This window comes from Schistocerca nitens, chromosome 3 (assembly GCF_023898315.1).
Source record: "Schistocerca nitens isolate TAMUIC-IGC-003100 chromosome 3, iqSchNite1.1, whole genome shotgun sequence".
NCBI classification, from domain to species: domain Eukaryota; kingdom Metazoa; phylum Arthropoda; class Insecta; order Orthoptera; family Acrididae; genus Schistocerca; species Schistocerca nitens.
Genome location: NC_064616.1, coordinates 43,139,633 through 43,159,282, shown reverse-complemented (window position 1 = coordinate 43,159,282; position 19,650 = coordinate 43,139,633). Strand labels below are relative to the sequence as shown.

The following is a 19,650-nucleotide window of genomic DNA, read 5'->3' as shown; positions in this document are numbered from 1 at the left end:
AATATATGTGTATACGAATTAGCTTATTTTAAATTTATCTAAACTTGTAAATACTTTGACATGTCCTATATCCTTGTAAAAAGAGGTCTATGGATGAATAAAGCTACTACTACTACTACTACTACTACTAACTTGTCCATACCATAATAGACAAAAAAGTTTGCATTCCTTACCATACACGTGTTCTTCAGAGATAAAACACACGCACATTAACGTTGCTCTACTCAAATTAATAATGGGTGACAAGACACTAAGTTCATAAAATTGGCACTTAATTGAATTACAGTGCGTCTGTTCTTCTTTTTTTAATATATGTCTGAATGTAAAAATCCTTTTTTGAAAAGACTTTATAAATATACTAAATCTCATTAACAAGTACTAATGAACTCACTTCATGGGACAGTCGTTAAAATAACGAAAGAACTGGGTAACACCAAAAAAGAAAATTTCATTTTCTGAAACGCTAAAGACGTAAAGTGTTTGTAGCTTTGTAATATTTATGCTGTAAATCAACATTTATATACGTTACAAAGAAGAAAAAAGTTTCTAATCCAGATCCGGCACAAATTTTCAGCTTTCCCTATTGATTTAAATCAATGCCCACTCGAAGCCCGACTCTGTGATTCCTTCGTATCGTAACAGTTGTAATTATCTCGCAAAGAGCTCGTGTGTTGAGCCATGTTTACGGGAGCGTTTTTGTTCCTACAGTCGCTGCCTTTCATCCTATTAATTATCATATACACTGCATAACAAGACGAAATAATGTACACAAGGACACTTTACATCGAGTCCAGTACAAACAGACCACTGCTGCTTACAGTTTATAATTTAATCCAGCGACAACGTTTCAATTATAACTACAATATCAGGAGGATCTTCTGTCCATGCTTTATTTCCAGCACGCTTTATTACGTACAGGAATGCTACGCTAATTTGATATTGTCGTCGAAAAGTATATGCAAGTGAAAGACCGACAACTTCCAACCGCGATTGCTAATAAAACTCTAAATTCAACTTTAAGAAGTATTCTTATTTTTCTAAAACTAGCACCGGGAAACGCGTGGTACTACGGTCAGAATTTGCTGAACCCTAATTCCTACATATTTTACCACGGTTAGGACTTGAGTGTAGCCCAGTAGTCGGAGCACAATAATTTTAAATACTCAGTAATAGACCAATTTTAGCCATGGAAAACTTAAAAATGATATTATTTAAAATTAAGTCTTATCCACAATTTTCAGGTAATTGTTATCGGTTCTGTCTTAATTATTTATGTTGTCTTCAGACTTCTTTCTCGCGAAGAAATAAGAGTTGGCTATAAGAAGTAAGAATGATAGATTTTTAAGAAGTTTTTTCTTTATGAAATACTACTAAAACTCTGCTAAGTTTACTTGAAAATGGTGTTTGGACTATTTAATTTTTATAAAATACCTTCGGTGCACATTACCGTGATTGAAAACATAATCCACGATTAGAACAGGAAGGGACTAAAACGATACAAGCCCTTTCTGCCTCTTAAGACTATTTCGAAGACTAAATACAGTTCTCCAGAGCAGCCTATAAAAAAATTCTTGCTTAGTGCAGTACAGGAAACCAACGATTACCTCGAAACATCTACATGTTTTAATCTGCAGTGTGGATTTTTGTGTTTCAGTGCATTAATATAAAGCATGCCAAACATATGCATCATTTCAGCTATATAGCACAAATATAACCAAGTCGAAGTCAACATTTCTGTCGCTATAGTAGCTGTAATTTGAAAAAGTTTATTGTTTTACTTTACATGGATTATTATTGTGGTATCTCAGGTGTATCTTCCCATACCATCTGGAAAAGCTCTAACACAGCTTTCGCAACGTTTCGATAAAATGATGCGTTTGATTGTCATATAGTGTAATAGTAATCTTTCTTTCATTTTCTGATCTCGGAAACCTCCATTCATTTCACGCTGTCCAAAGTCTTACGTATCACTTGATTTCACACTGGGCATTTTCGTTTCTAAAAATGGTTCAAATGGTTCTGAGCGCTATGGGACCTAACATCTGTGGTCATCAGTCCCCTAGAACTTAGAACTACTTAAACCGAACAAACCTAAGGACATCACACACATCCATGCCCGAGGCAGGATTCGAACCTGCGACCGTAGCAGTCGCGCGGTTCCGGACTGCGCGCCTAGAACCGCTAGACCACCGCGGCCGGCTTTTCGTTTCTAATTCACGTAAGTAACGGTTTCGATGGCAGCTGAAACATTATTTTTCGTTCTGTTTGTTTTATGTCTACACCCGTACTCCGCAAACCACTGTGAAGAGTGTGGGAAGGGTGCTATCCGCTGTTCCAAATATTAGGGCTTCTTCCCATTCCATTTGTACGCAGGGAGCGGGGAAAATCACTGTCGTTCGGAAGTTATAGACCAAGACAATCTCACTATAATCTCCAGCCAGAATACCGTGAAGGTGATGCTACAACTGCGAGAAGATATTTAGTAATGGAATGTGAAGTCACAATAAATGTAATAATGACGTCGTCGTTACCAAATCAAAAGTGACGTTCACTGGCTACGCGGTCCACGCATTTCAAAAAAATGGCTCTGAGCACTATGGTCATCAGTCCCCTAGAACTTAGAACTAATTAAACCTAACCAACCTAAGGACATCACACACATCCATGCCAGAGGCAGGTTCGAACCTGCGACCGGTGCGGTCGCGCGGCTCCAGACTGAAGCGCCCAGAACCGCTCGGCCACTATGGCCGGCTCACGCATTTCAACTACGTACCTCTTACAGACTGCCAAAAAGTATGTCGCAACGCGAATGTCCATAGCGCGAGCTATTCTTCGAGAGTAGTTTTGATTATGTGTGAGACTGCTTGGCTCTTCTATCTAAACAAATGTGGAGCTTGTTCCTAATTTTGTTTGCATTTCAGACCGTCTGTTCTGACGATAGGAAACATTAAAGATTTCAGTTTAGTTTCCACGAAGTGTGATGCATTTTTTTAAAATTTTTTGAAGATCATCTGCGTTGCACAAATATGGATTTAAAGCTGCAATGGTACTCCCTCAATAAAAAAAACGGAAATACACGGTCTAGTCACATTAATGTGACCACAGCCTATGTTCGACGTCAATGTACAATAACCACTCACAGACGGTAGTTGGCAACACTAGCAGTGGAGGGTATATAAAGCGTGTCTGAGGGACGCGGAAAACAGTGCATTCGTTGTCGTAATGCGGAAACGGAGTGATTACGTCTAAAAGGAAGTGATCCTTTGGTGTCGGCATAAGTGTAGAAGTATTTCTGAAACAGCTGTGTTTGTAACAGTTTGCGTGCCGCCGTGTTCACAATATAACGTGAATGTCAAAATAGCGCTATCCAAAATCGATGCCGAGGCAACTATGGTGCAACAGAGGCCAAAGATGACAGAAGATGACAGGGCGAACAACGGCTGCGGAGATGTGTAGGATGAGCAGACGTGCTGCTGTTGAGCTACTGACCGCCCAGATGAAGCAAGGGGCTACCGACGGCGTCTCCTCAACGACCGTTCAGCGATCGTTGCTGTGTCTGGGCTTCCCCAGCAGGCGCCTCGTTCGTACGCCCACGCTGGCTGCTCTTCATGGACGACAAGGTTGGAATTTCCACCCCACGATTGCAAAGTGGCTACAGTTGGCTTTTTCAGATGAATCTCGTATGATGCTCCATCGGACAGATGGCCATTGGCGTTTACGACGTGAAACGTAAGGAAGAAACACCCTGCAACCTGATGGAACGTTATGGTGTGTGGAATGTTTTCCTGGCATTCCCTGGGTGATTTAGTCACTCTGGTAGGCGCAATGAATGAACACAAACATGCATCTGTCCTTTGGGACCATGTCCATTCCTAAATACAGTTTGCTTTTGTTCTGCACGATATCATCTACCAGGAGGACAACGCAACGTGTACGAGCGTGGTTCGAAGAACACGAGGATGACTTTACTGGACTCCCCTGCCCACCAATCGAGAATGTGTGGGACCACCTCGATCGGGCAGCTCGCGACATGGAATCTCAACCGAGAAAGCTCGCGCAGCTAGCCTCGGCAGAGGAGTCGGCATGACTTCCAGAACCTCACTGACTCTCTTCGTGCACGTCTCGTAGAGGTCTGCGCTGCAAAAGGTTTTGACAGCTGCTTACATTAATGTCACTGGGCAGTGTATTATTATTATTATTACTATGTAGTATTCTGCCTAGTGGCAGGTCCATGTCTTCGTACGGAGAATTTCTGATTCCACTGTTCCCTGTCTTCAGCTTCTTCCTTCAGTCTGTCATAACTCCTTCCATCTTTCATGTCGTCCAGATGTTGAATTCTTCTTTTTCCTCGTCCTGCGTTTCCTCTGAGTTTACCTTCGATGACATCATGTATGAGTCCCTCGTGTCTAAGTACATGTCCAATCCAGTTGGCCTTTCTCTGAAGAATTGTACGCAGAATACTTCTCTTCTCTCCTACTCTTCGGAGTACATCGTCATTTTTTATGCGATCTGTCCACTTGATCTTTTCTATTCTCCTCCAGCACCACATTTCAAAGCTCTCTAATTATTTTTTTCCTTATTTCTCATGGTCCATGTCTCTGCTTCATACAGTGCAATGCTCCAAATGTAGCACTATCAGTTTTTTCCTCAATGCCAAACTCAACTTTCTGGTCAGCAGAGTCCTCTTCTCGTTGAAAGCAGCTTTGGCCATGGCGATTCTTGCTCGGATTTCGTTGTCGCAGTGGGCATCGTTTGTGATAAAACTTCCCAGGTACTTGTTATCTTCAATATAAATAATAAAATAATAACATGAGGTTAATGCAACGGAAACATAAAATATAAGGATCATCAATACAGAGTTCCAATGGTCAATGCAGCCATGTAATTTTTAACGAACTTACACTTCATATTTCTTCTGCTTAGATTTTTGTGAAAATCTGGAGAGCACAAACTGTTTTTCAGTACACAATTTTTTCAGTTATTTTGGTCCTTTATCTTCTACATTGTGAAACTTTCGCGTGATAAATTTCACTCTACCACGCCATTCCCTCCCTCCTCCCCCCCCCCCTCTTCCTTCCCTTCCCCCTACTGGTCACGACTGTTTGGTAAGTAAGGTCCATATTACACTATGAAAGTTCTTCGAGAAATGTTATAAACTCTTGGGACACACTGCAACTTTTATAGAAGGTACACTATGTGATCAAAAGTATCCGGACACCTGGCTGAAAATGACTTACAAATTCGTGGCACCTTCCATCGGTAATGCTGGAATTCAGTATGGTATTGGCCCACCCTTGGACTTCATGACAGCTCCCACTCTCGCAGGCATACGTTCAATCAGGTGCTGGAAGGTTTCTTGGGGAATGGCAGCCCATTCTTCACGGAGTGCTGCAGTAAGGAGAGGTATCGATGTTGGTCGGTGAGGACTGGCACGAAGTCGGCGTTCCAAAACATCCCGAAGGTGTTCTATAGGATTCAGGTCAGGATTCTGTGCAGGGCAGTCCATTACAGGTATTTTATTGCCGTGTAACCACACCGTCACAGGCCGTGCATTATGAACAGGTGCTCGATCGCGTTGAAAGATGCAATCGCCATCCCCGAATTGCTCTTCAACAGTGGGAAGCAAGAAGGGGCTTAAGACATCTGTATAGGCCTGATAGGCCTGTTCTGTGATAGTGCCACACAAAACAACAGGGGTGCAAGCCCCCTCCATGAAAAACACGACCAGACCATAACACCACTGCCTCCGAATTTTACTGTTGGCACTTCACACGCTGGCAGACGACGTTCACCGGGCATTCGCCATACCCACACGCTGCTACAATGTGTACCGTGAATCGTCACTCCACATAACGTTTTTCCACTGTTCAGCCGTTACGCTCCTTACACCAAGCGAGGCGTCGTTTGGCATTTGCCGGCGTGGTGTATGGCTTATGAGTAGCCGCTCGACCATGAAATCTAAGTTTTCTCACTTCCACCTAACTTTCATAATACTTGCAGTGGATCCTGATGCAGCTTGGAATTCCTGTGTGATGGTTTGTATAGATATCTGCCTATTACACATTACAACCCTCATCAACCGTCGGCGGTCTCTGTCCTTCAACAGACGAAGTCGGCCTGTGCGCTTTTGTGCTGTACGTGTCCCTTCACGTTTCCACTTCACTTCCACATCGGAAACAGTGGACCTAGGGATGTTTAGGAGTGTGTAAATCTCGCGTACAGACGTATGACACAAGTGACACCCAGTCACCTGACCACGTTCGTAGTCCGTGAGTTCCGCGGAGCGCCCCACTCAGCTCTCTCACGATGTCTAATGACTACTGAGGTCCCTGATATAGAGTACCTGGCAGTAGGTGGCAGCACAATGCACCTAATATGGAAAACGTATGTTTTGGGGGTTGTCCGGATACTTTTGATCACACAGTGTGTAATCAAAGTACTTCAGTACACCGTAGAGATTTTATAAAATGTATTTTATAAAAGATGTTTGACAGAGATCTTTTACAGTGTAATATGGAGCTAAGTGGTTGGCGGGTATGAGGCCACGAGTCATTGCGGCATTCTTTCTTTTCCCACACTGTATCCCCCCTACTTCCCTTTCTGACTATCGCTACGGTCCCCCACAAATCCCCCCCCCCCCTCAGGGGTAGACCAATGTTTCGTAGGCACCTATATGACGTAAACTGGATTGGGTACGGGCATGGGAAACCCTCATTTCCTGTGCTGGGGACTTCTGAGCCTCACCATTTATATAGCACCGTAAACTTTTGCAATATGCTGGATATCATCTAGATGCAGTTCGTAAAATAGGAGAAAGATATTAGTAGGCTTAGGCGTCGATGGGGTATCACGGGCGTGCGTTGGTATCTTAGAAGCTTAGCAAATTGCCCGAGAAAGGTATGGAAGGAAGAAGGAGGATTAGGGTTTAATGTCCCATCGATAGCGAGGTCATCGGAAACGAAATACGTATTCAGATTGGAGAAGAATGCGAAAGCAAACAGATATTGTCCTTTTCGAGGGAACCACACCAGAATTTTCCATAAGGGACGTTGCAAAATCAACGAAGCCTGACTTTAGTTAGCCAGATGGGGATTCGAATCCCGATCATTCCAAATGCGAATCTAGTGTTTTAATGAATGCGCCACCACGGTCGGCAATACGTAAGGGTCATAAGGGTCAACGTTTTCGATTCCCGGTCTCGCATTCCGGGAAAGGGGGGGGGGGGGGGACGGTTAGGACGGTTCAAATCCGAAATCGCTCCAGGCAAATGCCGGAGTGGTTCCTTTGAAAGAGCACTGCCGATTTCCTTCGCCATCCTTCAAACCTACCGAGCTTGTGCTCCGTCTCTAACGACCTCGATGTCGACGCTACGTTAAATCCAAATTTTCCTTCCTTCTATCGAATGACGGCGAGAGACATAATTTTAATATAACAAGGAGTTTCCTCTCGCTGCTGAAAAGAAGCGAGCTACATAAACATTGCAAAAATAATTAAATAATTGGACGAATCCTAACGTGTGCTAAGGACGGGCAAATTTCCCCTCCCATAAACACAGGGTGTCTCCAAAATATTCATATGATTTAAGAAGACTGCATCTTCTACAATAGCAATAGTCAACGTCGTCCCTACGGTCCACTTGAAAGAGTTCCACATTTCGTGTTAAGCGGTGGGCGGTCGGGATTTTAAAAGCATTTCCATTAGGTTTATATAACATTCTGACAAAGTTTTTGCTAGTTAATTTCTATTATATGCTTTTTCTGTAACTCTGCTTATAAATTTTATGAAGTAATATTACTTCCCTATTTGATAAATCACTAGTACTGTGGAACCGGTAGGTGGCTAGAAAATTTTACTACTAAGACAGATCCAAAAATTGGCGGTAGGTAAAAAAGATTGAGAACCACTGTTTTACGCGAATGAAGATAGAAACTTGGGGTGAATTTTAACTTTCGTATAGGCTACAAAGTCTTTAGTTTGAGAAGAATCATTCGATTTTACAACAGTATATCTCTTATGTGCACGTACAGTTACCCTTGGCGTACTTTCTAAAATTACGTTTAATACTGAAGTTTTCATTTACAAATGTTTACTGTGCCCTCCACCAGATGAAAGACAAACATCTAGACGACTGTCAAATTCGTCCCATACTTTGGCAAACGTGTGTGGAGATGGTTCATTGCATTCGATGCTGTTGCTATGCGGAATTGCAGTCCACACAAAGAGCTCTTAGAGTCCTTACAATAAATTGCAGAAACCGAAACCGAGAAACCGGGGACGACGTTTGAGGCCAATGGTGCAGTACGTGAGCTTTATAGTCGATGCATAGTTGAGGCAGCTCACTGTTAAGAAAATCACGCCGCAGAGCTATAACTGAAGTGTACCTGTTGAAATGGAGAATGCAAAACGTCTTTTGTTGCACACTCGACGCACACAGGGCAATGAACGAGCGAGGGATCTCTACCGGCAACCACAGGAACCACAATCTTACAACAAGTTAACGTTTAGATTAGATGCGTACCGGTAAGTTAAAATCTACCCTAAATCTCTACCTTCATTCACGTTGAAAATACATTCTTTTGAAATTGGATGCGTCTTTTTGAAACACCATACACAACGCTGTTCTGTGCCAGTTTGCATAATTCAGACCGCACGCCAGTGCACGAACGATAAACACACTTCCTAGTCATGTTTCATTCGATAAAACAAGCTTCAAGCGAGATAACTCGTTGTGTCTAGCGAGACACAGACTAGGCTCTTCCACTTCGGCGCTGACGTTACTCTATGCGTGACTTCCCGGTTCGCGACATCGTATTTCATTAATTACATATTTAAGGAAGCAGACGTTGATGTGATATTGTCCTTGCTTTACAGTGTCGACGAATGTCAGATAATTTAATTTAGTGTTTCACGTACGTCAACGTTGTTTTATCGACCTCTTTATTTCTTTCCCTTTTTTGATACGTGCTTCCGATGGGACGTTAAGTAAATAGATAAAGTAGTTTGTCAACTGCAGTGGTGAGCTGCTGGTTTTTGACATGCCTCGGGCGGTAATTAACAGAGAGCGGAGTGCGCACACGTATGACGTACGGGGAGGATGGCCAGTAATGATTTCCGCAGCGAACGAAAGGCTGCAGGTGGAGCGAGCTGGCCGTCGCTCCTTTGTGCCGAGCAGGGGCAGCCTGTGGAACGGCCGACCACCGACACGCAAGAGAAAGCGTGCCGGAAGGAGGCGGCCGGACAAACCGGCTCAGCCAAAAGTTCAAATTCTGCGCGCCTACTTCACCTCTACGCTCGAATTACACACGAACAGAACATCGGGTCTCCGAATGGCGTTTGTTCAAACTAGACGGAATATCAAAACCTCGTCCGATTGCTCAGTGTGCAGTAGTGAAAGTAAAGTCAGGCAGGGCAGTTTTGATTTACACAATATCTCGACTTTGGTAATATTTACCTTCATCGAGGGACAAAGCGAATTTTAGAAAGCACGTAATTGGCAAACGTCGTGTGGTAAATTCTGTTCGCTACAAGGAAGATAAAGAATATGAAATGAGGCGTACAAGTACACTGATGGAAAAGTAATCGCAATACCGAGAAAGGTTGTGCGACCTAAATGAAAGTTGGTAGGCGTGTTTCTACAACTGAAACATGATGTGTATCCAGATTTCGCGCCTATAGCATCAGGGTGGCGCTAGTAGAGCCACTATGAGGATGCAAATCACGTTTGCCTTAAGTATACTCTGTAACGGTCGCGGGCGTTTCTTACCTTAGAGAATGGACGTGGTGAGTTGATGTTAGGCAAGAATGCCTTAAGGCGAAGAAGACGCCATTATCAACGCATCACTCAGTTTCAACGAGGTCGTGTAATTGGGCTACTAGCGGCTGGATATTCCTTCTGCGATATGGCAAAAAGACTTGGCAGGAATGTAGCCACTGTACATGGTTGCTGGCAGAGGTGGCCACGAAAATGTACGGGCACAAGAAGAGCAGGCTCCGGATTCCGCCTGGCGCTGCCCAGAGTCTTCGGCATATGGCTCTGGCGCATCGTACTGTATCTGCAGCAGCAGCTGGCACCACAGTGACAAAATGAATTATTTCAAATTCCACTGACCCAATACCACCGCCATTCGCGACTTCAGTGGTTCAAATGGTTCAAATGGCTCTGAGCACTATGGGACTCAACATCTTAGGTCATAAGTCCCCTAGAACTTAGAACTACTTAAACCTAACTAACCTAAGGACATCACACACACCCATGCCCGAGGCAGGATTCGAACCTGCGACCGTAGCAGTCCCGCGGTTCTGGACTGCAGCGCCAGAACCGCTAGACCACCGCGGCCGGCGCGACCTCAGTGGTGTCAGGCAAAAGCTCATTGTCATGTTTTCTGCTGAAAGCTGGTTCTGCGTGCCTGTGATGATCGTGTGTTGATTAAGAGGCGTTGGCCAAGCGGTTCTAGGCGCTTCAGTCTGGAACCGCGCTGCTGCTGCTGCGGTTGCAGGTTCGAATCCTGCCTCGGGCATGGATGTGTGTGATGTCCTTAGGTTAGTTAGGTTTAAGTAGTTCTAAGTCTTGGGGACTAATGACCTCAGATGTTGAGTCCCATAGTACTCAGAGCCATTTGAACCATTTTTGATTAAGAGGCTAGTTGGGGGCCTACAACCATCCTGTCTGCGTGCTAGGCACTCTGGACCTACACCTGGCATTACACTCTGCGGTGACAGCAGGAGCATTCATGTTGTTATTCCTCACACACTGACTGCAAATTTGTACGTCAGTCTGGTAATTGGACCTGTTGTGCTGCTATCCACGAACAGCATTCAACGGGGTGTTTTCCAGCAGGATAACGCTCGCCCACATACCGTTGTAACCCAACATGCTCTACAGACTGTTGGCTTGTTGCCTTGGTTCGATCAACAAATCCGTTCTCAATCGATCGCGTATGAGACATCATCGGACGACAATTCCAGCGTCATCCACAAACAGCATTAGCTGCCCCTGTATTGCTCGACCAATTACAACGAGCATGGAACTCTATTCCACAGACTGATACCCGGCACCTGTACAACATAATGCATGCACGTTTGCATTCAAGACTCTAGCGCTTACACCGTTTATTACTGTACCAGCACTTCACATTTGCATTGGATTATCTCGCCTTTACATTAACCTGTGCTCCTGCCATGTCAATCACTTAAATATGTTACCTAGACAAATGTATTCGCGAAATTTAATTACTCTACATTTATTATTTTTTTCTGTTACGCTTTTTTCCATCAGTTTATTTCAAAACATCATCAAAACTCGAATTCTTTTAAAGAAATATATCCAGATATATAGAACACCGAAGCGCCAACGGCCTTACCGCAGTGGTAACACCGGTTCCCGTCAGATCACCGAAGTTAAGCGCTGTCGGGCTGGTCTAGCACTTGGATGGGTGATCGTCCGGTCTGCCGAGAGCTCTTGGCGAGCGGGGTGCACTCAGCCCTTGTGAGGCAAACTGAGGAGATACTTGACTGAGACGTAGCGCCTCCGGTCTCGGTAACTGACATACGGCCGGGAGAGCGGTGTGCTGACCACATGTCCCTCCATATCCGCATCCAGTGACGCCTATGAGTGAGGATGACACGGCGCTCGGTCAGTACCATTGGGCCTTCATGGCCTGTTCGGGAGGAGTTTAGTTTAGTTTTTAGAACACCGAAGCATAGAAGACATTACAATCTGCTCTTTTCATTCTACATCATGTTGCGTCTATTTTTTTTTTTTTTTATTGCGAAATGAACTCAAACTTGTTTTCTCCCTCACTGTTGGTGGCTGTTTTGCTGCTCTGTTAGAAACATAACTTTTCAGGATATACATTTACCATATTAATTACGTGCAGTGTTGATTTTTTCGTTTCCTACGTACGGCATTATCAAAATAATATTTCTCCCTCAGATACTGCGTCTCTATCAACGGTGAATATTCGAGGAGGCGGTATCAGCTCTACAATGCTACTACAAAAATATGTTACGATAGACGCAAACTATAAAATAAAGCTATCGAGCAAAACGTTAAACAAGTAACAAGTGGAGGAGAGAAAAGATGATCATCAGATTTTGACATGCAGCCGTGTAATGCTATATCTAGATTCAGCGATCACGTGTCACCACCGTCCTGTCAACGTCAAAATTTTCTATCGGTGTCTCTTTCACGAGACGTGACTTTGACGTCCTTTGAAATTTCTTTCTGCCGGCGTTGGTGTGATTGCTGTCAGGGAAAATACATTGTGTAATGTTTTTCGTGAGTTGTGTGACTGACGTATGTCCAGTGTGAATCGACATTAAATCAGACACTGGAGATTAACACACTGCTTTCCACGAATTTAGAAAACTCGCAAAACCAGCTATACCTATATAAAACGTAAAACAACAAAACAGAAGTTGAGTCTGTTGACACGCAGTCATGTATAAAACTGCGACGTACAAAGCATCCACACTGCAGTCTGTTACCGTCATTTGCACATGGCATACAATTCCATGTTTGATAGCAGTTGATGCTTTCAAAGTGAGTGAAGACAGATGAGATAGTCAGCTTGGTGGAATGGCGTCGAGAGTAAATTTTCTACAGGCGGCCTTTTGCAAAATGGTTCAAATGGCTCTGAGGACTATGGGACTTAACATCTGAGGTGATCAGTCCCCTAGAACTTAGAACTACTTAAACCTAACTAACCTAAGGACATCACACACATCCATGCCCGAGGCAGAATTCGAGCCTGCGACCGTAGTGGTCGCGCGGTTCCAGACCGAAGCGCCTAGAACCGCTCGGCCACAAGGGCCGGCGGCCTTTTGCAAAATGAAGTCAATTTCAGAGGTGGCAAGAGGGTTCAATTTTGGGCCTGTGGTGTTCGTAGAAAGTGGGAATTATTTATAACCATAGGTTTGCAATGTAGAACGTTCAGTCAAGAACGGACAATGGTTACGCCTGATACCTTACAGTGGTTGGACATCATGTAACCACCGCGAGAAATGCATACTTGAACATAAATTCAGATACTAGCCAAGCCTGCAAGTTGCGCTGTAATGCACCTCTGCGATGTCGCAACGTGTCAGTCGTGGCCAGAGCAGTGTTCTGTGTAGCTGTGAATGAATTATTTCGGAGCTAAGTGAATTCGAACGTCAGCACATCGTTGGAGCTCGTATGGTCGGTCCATCCGTAATCAAGGTAGCCGAATTGTTCAGTGTTTCAAGAGACACCGTATCGAAAATTTATACCGCATACAAGGAAAGCGGAGAAACATCATCCGCAAAGTCACAAGGCGGACAAATGTGTGTGTAGAGTATTCATGGCAGACGGCTATTGAAGAGGATTGTGACGAAAAAGAAGAGAAGGATAGCTACAGAAGTCACGGCAGACTTGAATTTCGTACTCGGAAACTGTAACGTTACTCATATTTAAGCGAGCTAATCGGCCGCCCCGAAAGCTAGCGGGCCTGGGGCTCCGGGCGGGCCACAGCGGCCGCTCCAAACGTGCGTTAGCAAAGGACCGGATGTGGGTTAACCCCAATACTGGGAACTTTGGCAATAGATGGTTGCTTAGGAATACAGACAATGCTCCAAGAAATGGTGGAGTGTCAGACAACGATTGCTAAGTTACTTCGATAAGAAATCACACTTACATATTAATGCAAATCTGAATATATCAGCTAATTCAAATAAGTGGGGCGCGTCCAGTGACACAACAATATTTCAGTATCTCTAAAAATACAGAATTTAATGTATCACTGGAAATAAAAGTTTACACAATGAACCTCTGAATTAACAACTTTTAATTACGTCATGCAACTACCCGATAGGGTAGCTGAGAGCGCTAATGCGCTGCTTCCTGGACTCGGGTAGGCGTGTCGGCCTCGGATCGAATCCGCCTGGCGGATTGACGGCGAGGGTCGGTAAGCTGGCCAGCCTGGATGTGGTTTTTAGGCGGTTTTCCACATCCCGCTAGGTGAATGCCGGGCTGATCTCCACGTTCCACCTCAGTTACACGACTCGCAGACATTTGAAAACGTTCGCACTATTTCACGGCTCGCACTAGACACAGACATCTGGGGTACACTACTTACGTCCCACTGGGTTCGGGGTGGCGTCAGGAAGGGGATGCAGCCACCATCTGCGACTAACACTGCCAAATCCGTACTAATGCGGCCAACACCGTGTTGGAGCGGGACTAAGGCGTACAGAAAGAAAGAAAGAAAGAAATTACTTCATTGAATTACACTAAGTGATATCTCAAATGATAGCATTGCACTACAGCTATCGTCCCTGAAAGCTTCGTATCCGTATCTACTTTATTTATCGATTTATGATGTCTTTTATATCTTTTTCATTACGCAACTGTTTGTCAGAACATCATATTCTGCATATTTACATAGCAAATGAAAACAGCATCAGTAACTCATGTTTCGTCATATTTGTGTTTTTATTTAATGAACAGTTTATTATTTTGCCAGTAACTTGATTTAAATGTTGACTCCTAGTGCTATTAGAAAACTGCGAATTTAAAAGCAGTTGGTCGGATGTGTTAGCAGATACCTCATTTGAAAAAAGAACCAAAAGACGCTTCTGTCAAGAAGGCATAAATAACTTCTTAAATAATATTTAATGACAGCTCGTTGTCACGTAATGTGAGTGCATTTTAGCAAGAACACAAGCTTGTTTATTTATGAACAATTCTTTATTTGTAATTGTTGTGAATGATCTGAGTGCGACCGAATATTTGTAACATTTCTTTATTTAAATATTGTTTTAATATTAGTTTAGTGTGGAAAAGTAGTCAAGATGAGCCAGATCATCTCTTTAGCTCATAAGAACGATGGATTTTTGGTTCAAATGGCTCTAAGCGCTATGGGACTTAGCATCTGAGGCCATCAGTCCCCTTGACTTATAACTACTTAAAGCTAACTAAGCTAACGATATCACACACATCCATGCCTGAGGCAGGATTCGAACCTGCGACCACAGCAGCAGCACAGCACTGGACTGAAGCACCTAGAACCGCTCGGTCACAACGGAAGTTCATGGATTTTTGGTGGGGATGTCCTTCAGCCAATGGAAAAGCAGACAGCAGCGGCACACTATTTGCGTTAAATGGACACTGGGACTTTTCGGGTGTAAGATTTCAAGGGACCGATTCTGGACACATTGTGTCGAGTGCTGGAATAGGCAAATCTACCTATGGTAACATGCTTGATTTAGTCATATGGGTTGTAAGATAGCAAGAACTATGCCCCTTACATGAAGTCATTAAAGATCACCTAACTCACGTTGAGCGAACAGTAGGGCTGAACAAAAATGACTGGCAAGGCACAATGCATCTTGTAGAGGGTATAGTATGGCCGTATGGGAATAATTAATGTCGGGTAATGGTTTTAAAGTAATTCACAAGACAAGAAAACTTCGTGGAAACGCGTCGATTTACTGGAGGCTAGTTTATCCCAGGGAAGTATTGAGAACTGACTGTGGCCGGCGGGGGAGGGGTGAAGGGAAGCAACAATAGGCAGCTTAGGGCGGCTCAACCTCTGAGAAATTGGTAACGGGGCGCGGCCTCCAGTCGCCTTAAGATGAGTGACAGTGAGTGGGTGGTTGACCCCATGCTGGTGTACCGGGAAGCAGACGGAGAACTTGTACGCCTGTTGATAAATGTCCGTCATCCCGTTTTCAGTGTAACATGCGAGAAAGCCGCTCAAAGGTATGGTGGAGTGGTCAACAGAGGTCAAAATACGCGTGTTCTTGACTATAGCAACATCACGCTGAATTCACGGTCTGCAGAGTCTGAAGTAAATCAGGTGAAGAGCGACAGAATGAAATACGCCGGCCTCCGATGGGAATGTAGGACCAAGGAATTTGAAGTACTCTCCTGGGAGTCAGATTTCCGGAAAAACTGGTGTTTGTGCAGACGCTAACCTTGATGGGTGGCCTGGGAGGAGCTAAATAGCAGAAGTTGAGAGGAAGGGACATTTTGTGGGAATTTGTTCACTTCCCAGAGCAGGCATTGGTCAGCACTGGGAAGCAACACATAATTAACGCGACTTGCGCTGCAATTGGCGTAAGTGATTTTGCTGGAGGGGAAACTGAGGCGAAGAGCGGACTGGGAGAAGTCTCCATAGAGGTCTTCCATTCTGAGCTTGCCTAGAGTGCGGACGTGGTATTCTTTACTCATCTTGCCCGAGAAAGAGTGAGCATCTCTGCAGTTTAGGACTTAGCAAATAGAACGATTGAGCTTGGAGATAGGAAGTTGTGGTTCAGCTATGTACTGAGCAAGATAGCTAGGAGTGAATAGACGAGCGCAGCCTTGCAGCACCACGAGGTCGGCCGACGTCCACACAACGACACTGCTCCGCCACTCTGTATTCGGTGATATTGCGCCCGCTCTGGCCACTGATTAATTTGTTGGATCACGTCGGCAAGGTTTCCGCGAGGGTATCATGGGCCGTGTATTGTAGAATTCTTCTCGCACTTCGCATTACGCCTGGGTCAGTCGATAGGAATTACTTTTGATTTATCATGCTTTACTCCACGCAAACGCATTTTAATACCACTGCCTGTTAGGAGAGTCATGTAATGTGATGATTGAAGGTCGTGAGTTAAAACAAATCTATGCTAATCGACTGCATATCTTTTCAGTCAAGTAGTTGAAATCCCAAGTCTCTTCCTTAATTAATTTTATGTTCAACATTCCCATCTGGTGTTCAATAGCTGAATATAACATCAATGTGCACCCCTTTTTAAATAAAAGGGATCAAATCTGAATAAATTAATGTCAACACTGCCACCGCAGTTCAATCAGGATTAACAGGGCTGTATTACGTCCTTTGCGTTATCCGACATTGCGGCAGTTTTGCACTCTCTGTTTATCTGTTAGTCAATTACCTGGGGTGAACACACACCAAAACCAGATAAGTGACGGGTGGGGTGTTACAAGGTGATTGATTCTGGGTGATGAACGGCCACTACAATGCTCTAACGTTTGAAGGGCTATGTTTTGAGAGGTCTGATTGCACTCCAGAATAGGGCTCTAATTTTCTCCACTTGTATTACGGAACTGAGAATATAAAGAGTATTAGTTAATATTCTTTGCATTGCATATGTTAAGGTGTGCATTATCATGTTGATCTCTGCACCTTATTGGGCTGATGAATATTTCGCGTATTTTGAACACGAAATAGACTTGGTTTTCGCATATCTTTGATAATACTTTAGTTTGGGAATTTTGCTACCATTCTCGTAACGCTCTTAATGTAACTTTACTGCATTTGATAAGGCTATTTTCTAGATGTATTTTAACTCGATATTGTAGGACCATTTCCTGTTCATTTGACATGACCTTTCTTGAATAAACATTCTTCAACACAATACTCTATTGTCTACATCAACTATAGACGTTAGAATAGAACAGAAGAGCAGCTAATCAGCACTAACCATTAGGTACTGTCGTAGAAATCTGTCAGCACCAAAACTGTATGAACGGAGCTCCACAAACAAGGAGTTGTGGGGCGAGCTGGAATTGCAGAACCATACGTCAGTGATGCGAATGCTTGTAATAGGAAAATTGAGTGCCGAAACCATAAAACCTGGTCTATAGAGCAATGGAAGAAAGTCATTTGGTCGATGAGTCTTGTTTCACACAATTTCTAACTTCTGGCCAAGCTTCGTCCGGAGACTGAAACGTGCTGATTAAAAAAAAAAAAGGTCTCTGAGCACTATGGGACTTAACATCTGAGGTCATCAATCCCCAAGACTTAGAACTACTTAAACCTCTCTAAGCTAAGGACATCACACACATCCATGCCCGAGGCAGGATTCGAACCTGCGACCGTAGCAGCAGCGCGGTTCCGGACTGAAGCGCCAAGAACGACTCGATCACAGCGGCCGGCTAAAACGTGCTGGCTGGTAGTTCAGTAATGATCTGGGCAGCCATCTTTTGATATCCCCACGGCCTCATGGTTGCTCTGCACGGCTGCATTACTGTCAACGATTATGTTACCATTTTGGCTGATCTGGTCCATCCCATGATACAATATTTATTCCCCAATGGTGATACTGTTTCCAAAGACGACAGAGCCCCTGTACACACAGCTATCGTCATCCAGGACTGGTTTTGTGAGCACAAGAATGAATTGTCGCATGTTCCCTGGCCACCAGGGTACCAGATCTCAACAGTATTGAACCTCTGTGGCCTACTTTGAACAGAAGCGTATCGTGATCGCTATCCAGCTCCATCGTCGTTACCTGAACTTGCCAGAATTTTGCAGGAAGAATGGTATAAGATTCCTTTGAAAACCGTACAGGATGTGCGAGTATCGATTCCGAGACGACTGGAGGCTGTTTTGATTGCCAACGGTTTTCCTGCACCGTAATAGGCATGGCAATGTGTTGTGTTTTTGGGGTTTCTTTATTTTTGAGCACCCTCTGTATATTCGTTATTATGTGCTTGAATAAATATGATAGCATTCTAGCTAACGTTTTCCGTTGCTACAGTCATCAGGACTAATGTGCACAGAAGCCTTCGCGAAGATGAAATGTGTGGAAGTTTGTCAGCCGTAGGTGTACTGCTCATCGTTCTCCAGAGAATGAAGTGTTTGCCAACATTGACACAACAGATTACAGACCAACTGTTTGTCTGGGCTATTAACCGAGGTTGGTAATGGATTAAAGATTTCCTGAGAGGCAGAACGCAGCACGTTTCCCTGGAGGGTAGGTCACACGTGAAATCAAAAGAAATATGTACTGTGTCCTTGGGGGAAGTGTTAGACATTAGTAACTTAGCGAATAGTATTAACTCTAGTTTCAAGGATTCAGTCATCTATGAGGAAGCGTTATCCTATAAAAATTGTAATAATATCATGTCATAACTATGCAAAATATCTTGTTGGAGCAGAGTCTGACAACTAGGTCTTAACGTAGAAAAATCTAAAACTATAACCTCTACGTGAGTCGTAAATTGAGTCAGTCACGTCTTAGAGGGTAAACTAGAATCCCATCTTAAAATTTTGGATATTATTCAAAGATATTTTCGGAGTATGCTTTGTGTTGTAGATTTTGTGACTGCATTTGAGTGGCTAGCCCGCAGTCGTCAAGATCTTTTCTCATAAAAAAGGTAACTGGTGTAACAAAACGAATAAACAATCATTTTACTATTACTATGTAAGGAGACACTGGCGATTACGAGTCCCTTGTACCAAAATACTCAGTAAATATCCCTGACAACCTCCGATATTTTGTCAGTGGAGTTTGGATTCGCTGTGTGTAAATACTTAGTAGTAAAAGCGTATGGAACTACATAACGAAATGATTATGTAGGCTCAGTTGTAAGTAAAGCGAATAACAGGCATCAGTTAACTTGCAGAATACTGTAACATGCTGTTTGACTACAAAATAGGTTGTTAACAAAACAGATGTACGGCCCATAATGGAATATCTTTCAAAAGCGTGGAACCCAGCTCAAGCCAGGATATCAGGGGACGTGGAGCGCACACAAAGAAGGGTCACTAACTAGCTTGTTCGACAGGCCAGAGAGACTAACAGAAGTGCTAGCAAAACCCTTGCAAGACGGGATATCCCTTGGGTTCGCCTTTCTTTCACTTTCATTTATCAGATCATCCGGACAAATGTAATTAGTGC

At 43.8% G+C, this 19,650-nt stretch overlaps 1 pseudogene; it reads left to right on the top strand.

The window, feature by feature from the left end:
- Positions 1-11,346: 11,346 nt before the first annotated feature.
- LOC126250533 (5S ribosomal RNA) lies at positions 11,347-11,464 on the top strand (annotated as a pseudogene).
- Positions 11,465-19,650: the final 8,186 nt, after the last annotated feature.